The sequence below is a fragment of the Amia ocellicauda genome, chromosome 23, assembly GCF_036373705.1.
Source record: "Amia ocellicauda isolate fAmiCal2 chromosome 23, fAmiCal2.hap1, whole genome shotgun sequence".
In the NCBI taxonomy this organism is placed as follows: Eukaryota; Metazoa; Chordata; class Actinopteri; order Amiiformes; family Amiidae; genus Amia; species Amia ocellicauda.
The window spans coordinates 3050328-3058879 of record NC_089872.1 but is presented as its reverse complement, the minus strand read 5'-3'; positions in this window follow the sequence as shown (position 1 = coordinate 3058879).

Genomic DNA, 8552 nt, shown 5'->3' with positions numbered 1-8552 from the left:
CCCAAGTTGCTAGTTTTCTTCAAGGAGATGCAAGCCTCCTTGAAAAAGCCTGCTTCTGCTCCCATCCCAGTCTGTGGCGAGGAGCTGTTTGCATGCGTCCAGGGGGTGCAAGAGCTGGGCCTGATGATATCTTTCCTAGTGAACTCATTATTAGGCAATGCAGGGTCATGGAGAGCCTTCTACAGAAGTCCTACTTGGCTGAAGACCAGGATGAAAGCATGCTAGCTTTGTATATGGCGAGCACAGCTGAGTCACTAGGCTCGACCTCAGGCACCCCGCCCCATAGCGATCGTGTTTCTAGTCGAGACTCTGCCACATGGTGCTCACTGACACAGGCCATTCTCTGGCCTCTCTGGTGGTGGCAAGATGACAGCTGTGGTTGTCTCAAGCAAGACACATACCTTGATTAATGGGACACACTTCCTCAGTGCTCCCGTCTCACCTTGGTACACATTCAGCCCTTCACTGGAGGCCATGCTTGATTGCTCCCTTAATACCAGGTAGCAATTTAAGCAGCTGGAGCATGTATATCCCCGACTGCCCTCCTTGGCTTTTCCTAGGATCCTGATAACTCGCCAGCGGGTGAATCCTTCTCTCACCTGACCTCCTCCGTCTAACCCTGGTGGGCATGTAGACCCTTCATCAAGTCGTGTGGCCTCTCTGGGCCACAGGTACCACTGCGTCCTCTGCCACTGCCTATGCCTCAGTCCAGATGGTTTCCAGCAGCATTGTGTTATTCTGTTCAGCCTCTCACTTGCACCTCACACCTTTTCCATGTGCAAGGACACCATTCTGCCCCCACCCCACAACTGTCTGGTCTGTGCACACTCTATGGTGCCTGTAGCAACTGCCAAGGCTAGATGTTTCTAGATGTACATATGCAAATTAAGCTTATAAATAGTATACATTATAGTAGAAATACTAGGATAATAAATTCTTATGGTTGTCTTTCCATCATGTGGTGAGCCAGGAGGAAACAATAAATAAGCACATCATAAGAACTATCAGATTGTACAGGAGACCCCTCTGCTTCATATATTCAATGTACTTAAATGTGATATGAATTACTATATTACTGTACTTTCATTATATTACACTGTACTGTGTTATTACTGACCATGTTGCCACACAGTGGTATGGAAATTATTTGCAATGCATAACATGATTTTTTTAAGTAGTGCCAGTATCAGGTTTACACTTTATTAGGTTTACACTATTTATTATTATTATTATTATTATTATTATTATTATTATTATTATTATTATTATTATTATTATTATTAATTTCTTAGCAGATGCCCTTATCCAGGGCAACTTACAAAATATAAACGCAATACAAAGTGCAAAAATACAGTGCAGTTCAAGGCATAAAACATTACAAATTCCAATTTACATATTGCAGTGCAATTCAAACCATAATACATTTTACAAATTCCAATTTACACAAGTGTATACAATATACGAGGTCTGACATCCTGGATTGTAAAAGCCGAGTGCAGACAAGATGTTAGGTCACAGTTAAGGGCCAAGGGGAAGGGAGCATAGGGAAAATCAAAATAACAATATGAGTACTAGTAACGCAAGGCAAGTAGTATGATAAAAAACAGATATGTAACATTCACACCATGTATTTACAGTTATAATTATGATCTATCATTTAAATGTATATAGTTTTTAACATCAGCAACAAAATTATATGAATGTAACAGTTTATTCACATTATTATTATTATTATTACAATGAAGATGATGGTAATGATGATAATAATAAACATTATGAATGGCAATATTTATTATACTGTTAATTCTACTGTGAAGAAGTGTGTCTCCCAGTGCTTCTGTGCTACTCAAGGCAGCTTGCAGGGCACTCAGCTGTAAACATAACAGCCCCCTCACTGCCCCTGAAGCAGCTCAGCAGTCTCTGCATCATGGGCCCTCTTCGGAGAGGTGCCCTCGGCTCTGATGTATGTGCTGCGGCGAGTTGGGCTATGCCACACACCTTTACTAAATTTTACAAGCTGGACGTTCTGTGGTGCCTGTTTTGAGATCTTTTGAGCCGCTTTGATTTCCCTACTCTTAATATTTCTTATGTACTTTTTCCCATATATTTTTCTACTCAACTTGATCACTTGTGCAAGTTTTTCTCTATCCATTGTATGTCTGCTATGAGTTTGTTGCTGATGTCCTCCCTCTTAACTGCTTGCGTACACATTATCCCATAATCCCTTCTTGGGAACTATTTTCTTATTATTGAAAAATAAGGTTAGGTTCCCAACTTTGTGAGATTGCTCTGTAGTCCTTCTGGCTCTGGCAAAATAGGAAGTGAAGTTATACTGTGGCAGATGAAGGATCCAGCACACAGCCGCTTGTTGGCAGGTTTCATACAGAGCTTCAGTGTTCCCAGCTGAAAGGTAAGATACCCATAATCCCTTCTTGGGAACTATTTTCTCTTTCAAATAACCAAGGTTGAATCTACAACCCAATGTTATCCATATACGAGTACTTAATGGAACTGATGGCAAAGTAAATTGCACCAACAAAGACTTCCAGTTATTGACGATCTGAGTCTCATATGTCAAATTTAAACTCCTACCAATTAATTTGCTCTTTGTAGCTTCAGAAGACATTGAATATTTTTGCTTAAAACTTAATAGACAAAAGGCAGAAAAACTGACAGTTGAATTCAAACAATCAGACAAATGGGTTTGCAGTCAGAATCAATTGAATCAAGCTATTCTAATGAAGCAGATCTAAAGAACAATCATTATGTAATCAACACACCACCTATTAGCTTATTATAAAATATCTTGGTATGACTCTACAATAAGGTACCATAATTCCTCACAAATTAATGTATGAATACCATAGGATTTAAACAGTAATACATCATGAACATCACCTGAGTTCTGATGTTGAACACATGAACCTGCACTTACCCTAACCCTAACCCTAACCCTAAAATGTAACCCTAACCCTGTTAAACCTCAGATGAAGTGCATGACATATTCATGTGTTTATCCTGTGGTATTCATATATTAATGCATAAGGAATCATGGTACCTTATTGTAAATAATAAAAGACAACCAAGATATTATTTACATCTGATTAATTTTCAGTAAAGTGTATTCTACAGTCCAGTATTATACAAAGACAAAATAAAGTTCTATTAATAAACATTATTTTAAATAACAAACATACATTTGCCTGTGCTCATACTTATTGGAGTGTTTTTTCTACATTTTTTCTTTTTTTTATCTCACACATTTTCTGAATCAGTTCCTGAACTGTCTGAACAGGGCTTTCCTTTCCCTGTTTTTATGTATGAGAGATATTGCACAAGCATTTGCCCTTCATTTGTTTGGGAAATAAAATGTGTTTATTATATTTAAGATACATATATCCGTTAGAGCATATTCATGATACCTCACTGCAACTGTACTCATACCTCAGTATGTAACTCATTGGTGAAAGATTTTCACATTCAGACTTTCGATATGATGACTAGGTGTTTCATAGGTCTGGCCTGATTAAATATTTAAGGTTATGGACTGACAACCAGGTCACGAGTCTAGTTCTACTTTTGGTGCATTAAATAATAAGCATTACTGTACTTTGTTTGTACTCATCTTATAATGGTCTCTGGACATTTAGTGTCTTCATTGACATTCAAGCAAGCTAGTTATATATTGTGTGAAATAAGTAGGAAGGGAATATACTAGATAGCAATGGAGATCACCTTTGTTTCACAGATCTCACAGCTTCTCTCCAGCCATCTGTACTGAACATTGGGGCACATTCATGGAAAAAATGTAACACAGTGCTGGTTTTGAACAAGACCATCTGATGCTGTTTACAGATAAGATAGAGTCAACACGTGTGGATGGATAAGCTACTGATTTAACCCTCTGAGTGTATGAAAAGCTCTCTGATAAAATCACTAGGTTTCCTAAACAAAATGGGAATAATTAACACTGTGTTAAAAGCTGTTAGCCTCCATTCCAAAGTCCTGCCAACAATCACCTTTCACACTCAGTATAATTTATCACAACAAATGGCTAAACTCAAAATGGAGTACATGCACACACTCAGTATTTGCTCCCACTCTCATTTGGGTGTGCTCCTTTTCAGGGTTAGTGGCAAGGAAATAACATGTTTTTTTAATATACTTTTACATATTCATATGTACACTAACAAACGCATTCTGTATTTTAAGTACAAAATATAGTCAAAACTGTTTTGTGTCACATAACATTAACAACAACAACAAATCATACATTCTAATAACTGCTGTAGTATAATCTTGAAGTTCACATTGTGCACTCTTACTGATGAGTTGAAGGTAGGATTAGATCACTGACCTCAGAACTGTGTCGGCTCTTTAGACACACTCTTGATATGTGGTTTCCTCATCACCTCATTAAATAATCTTGTCCCCGAACAGCACACAACCAAGCACAACCAATTCCTGCCTTAATTCCCTAATCAGGTTAGCAAGGAAACTAATTGCACTGAGCCAACGTACCCAAGTTAATCACTCAGAGGAATGTAACATTCCTGCTTAGAAAGCTGAAATTCGATGTGCACACACTACTACAATGACAAAAGAGTCAGCTCTTTTGTCAGGCATTGGTTTAGGTATCTGTAACGGATGCTAATATATTAAAGCATACACAAAATATATTATGAAATCGTGGAACAAAGAACAGGTAATTTGGGGAATTAGGGAAATGTATTTAATTATTCTGCAAAACGCTTGTACAACAGTAATAATTATAGTGAACATAAAGGGAAGCATTCATGATGAGCACATATGCACATAGGAGCACATGTGGTACGTATGGCAGTAAGCCTTGAATTATTTCATTATCGGGACGAGCTGCTGTTTACCCGACGCCGTGCAAATTATGGGGAAAGGAACTAATTAATATGCAAATTAGCTGGATGTACAGTTCTCGTGCTGTTTTTGCAGGAAAATGTCAGAAAGGGTGGTTTACATGCTAGAGAACAGTACTCAAGACATTTGCGTCACAGAAACCATGGCTGTCATGTGACTTGTTTTGCTGATCAGACTTATTCCAGGTCTGAAGGGAATGTCCTACTCGGAGAGACTGAGGGAACTGAACCTTTTCATCCTGGGACAGAGGAGACTACGTGGGGACTTGATCCAAGTCTTCAAAATCATGAAGGGCATCGACCACATCAAACCAGAGGAGCTTTTCCAGATCAGCAGGGACACACGCACCCGGGGACACAAATGGAAATTGGGCTTCAAGGCATTGAAGACAGAAAACAGGAGATGCTTCTTTAAACAGAGAGTAGTCACAATCTGGAACAAACTTCACAGCAATGTGGTAGATGCTGAAAATTTGGGAACATTTAAAAATAGACTGGATAGGATCCTTGGATCACTTAGTTATTAATGGACACCAAACGAGCATGATGGGTCGAATGGCCTCCTCTCGTTTGTAAACTTTCTTATGTTCTTCTTATGATCAAACAAAAAATAAAAAAACAGCTGTCTGCATTGACATTAATTTGAAATATACTCGTGCACATATCGGAATCGAACATGCAATGCCAGACTCGTAGCAGTGCGCCTCAACTATGCTAACTGGGATACTGGCTGCAGTATTGCAATGGTTTAGTTATACAGTAACCCCTCCACCTTGGGAAGTGCTTCCAACTTTAAAGATTATGATACATTGCGAATGCAACCCTGGTTATATGAAAAAGGAAGCACTACCCAATGATTGCAAAATCGCACAGCTATCCTAGCTCCCGGAAAAAGAAGAAGATCCTTGTGCAGACGTCACCTTTTATACAAACAGGAAGTGGGAAGGAACCTGTTTGAGGGACGAGCACAGTGGCCAATTGTAGCTTGTTAGAGTGACGTTTCGATCGGGTTCCTACTGAAGTGCACAGAAACCCCTCCCCCTTGGACAGTGCTTCCTTTTTCAGATAGCAGGGGTTGCATTCGCAGTCTATCGCATAAGAACATTTAAATAATATATATTGTCAGAGGTTTTTTTTTCTTTTACTTTGACCACTGCAGACTGGGAACACCCCACAAGAGCTGCAGTTTTGGAGATGCTCTGACCCAGTCATCTAGCCATCATAATTTGGCCCTTGTCAAAGTCACTCAGATCCTTACGCTTTCCCATTTTTCCTGCTTCTAACACATCAACTTTGAGGACAAAATGACAATGACAGGTTCCATGATAACGAGATTATCAGTGTTATTCACTTCACCTGTCAGTGGTCATAATGTTATGGCTGATTGGTGTATATGCTGTGTTATTGAGGGCTTGTTAACTAAATTATCCTCACTGGTTACATAAATATCTTCTGTCAGACATCTATTCCAGTTGTATATTTTTTGTCTTGCAAATCAGCATTTTGGAATAGATATTTCTTTCTCAGTTTACCTGCTGTAGGAATTGTTCCTGCATTAATTACATGTTTGTTCAGAATGCATGTAGTTTGGGATTCTCAACATTTTATCTGCTTTCATAATTTTCTTTGTTTTTCTGATGAAAATTTAGACTTTTGAGTGTGGTAAAAAGATTTTTTTCAACTTGTGCTGAATACATTTTTCCCATTGGTATACAGAACCCCAGATGGATATTGCTGCATGCGATCGCTCTATCTTTAACAACATTTTTAGGTCAAATTTTTATTTTAATGCATAAATGTATTCAATTACGATTTATACTCATTATAATTTTTTTTTATTTTTCTAATTTGTGAAAGCATAATATGTTGAGTTCTTAATTGTGAATTTGATTGCTATACCCGGAGTGTCTGCAGGGACATCTAGGGGAAACATTTTAATTGCATTTGAAAAAGTTGCATAAAATGCAGTGCCCTAAGAATATCAAATGCGATTCCAAAAGAAGTAGATAAATAAGATGAACTATGGGAAATCACCTGGATATGATGGAATTATAGTGAAGAAACTAAAAGATGCTGGAGAAGAACTGGAAAAGATCCTTGCACAATTTCTCTCTCTGTCTCTCTCTCCAAAAAAAAAAAAAATCTCTGAAGAACTATAGGCTAGGATTAAAAAAAAAATTGGTGACAAATTTAAACTTGGTTGACTTCAAATAGTTGCCATGGGTAAGACAACACTGGGCCCTGTTCTTTATAGCTGGCTAATTAAGTTGACCAGATAACTCTCAGTATAAAGTATTTCTCCATTAGTTGAAGCAACCTTCTCCAGCTGACTAAATTACCATAGCAACACATCCTTAATCTTAAACCTGGTCCAGCGCAGGCTAACTCAAAGTTAGCCAGATCTGTGCATAAAAACTTGTGCTTGTATCCAATGAAAGCACTTGACACACCCCTCTAAAATGGCAGCTCCCTTCCCTAGAGATGCCATAGATCAAGAGGCAATTTTAATTTGATCAGGTTTTTGTAGCAATCGAGTACTAAGAGATTGCCAAGTACCTTTGCATCATTCAGATGTTTTTCTCTTTGATCACTATAGGTTCAGTTGGCAAAGGAATAATTTACCTAATAAATCTACTTGCACTTTTTTGCTTGTAGTGCATTCCTATACTAAGTTGATGATGCTGAAATTATCAGCAAAGTTGTGGCTACTAGGTTAAATGCTACATTATTATACAGAGTTCCTCAATATCATTGGTGCTGTGGACTGAAGTCAGTTCCCCATTTAGATTTAGTGAAGATTTAGTGAACCATGTGCTTATGACATTATCACTTACATTAAATTAAAAATGAGCTACAATTCAGCAACTGATGCAAATAATCCAACATTTAAACACAATTATGCAATGCCAGTGCTAGACCTAAATTATTCCCAGGTGATCTGTGACTCCATCTGCCTCATTATTATTATTATTATTATTATTATTATTATTATTATTATTATTATTATTAATTTTTTTTTTTATTATTATTATTTTTTCTTGGAAGACGCCCTTATCCAGGGCAACTTACAACATAAGTGCAATAAATAGTGCAAAAATACAGTTAAGTACAAAACATCAAACATTACAAATTACGTTAAACATAGAAATTCAAAATATAATACATTTTACAACTTCCAATTTTACACAGGCAAGTACAGTAAGTGAGGTCCTACATCCTGGACAGTAAAAGCTAAGTGTTGTCAAAATGTAGGGTCACAGTCAAGGGCAACGGGAAACTCTGTGAAGTGCTATCTAATGGGGATTAAAAGGACTGATATTGTACTGTACTGTACTGTACTGTTTGAAAAGATGTGTCTTGAGTAAGCGCCGGAAGGAGGTCAAGGACTCTGCTGTTTTGACTTCGGTGGGAAGGTCGTTCTATGATTTAGGGGCCAGGGATGAAAAGGAGCTTGCTCTCTAGGAAGGGGAGTGGAGAGGAGGCAGAGTTAGTCTTCTGGCACCGGAAGACCGCAGTGGTCTGGAGGGGATGTATGGAGAGACGAGTGTCTGAAGGTAACTTGGTGCAGTGTGGTCGAGACAGCGGTAGGTGAGGGTAAGTGTCTTGAACTGAATGCGTGCCGGTATCGGGAGCCAGTGGAGGGAGCGGAGCAGTGGAGTA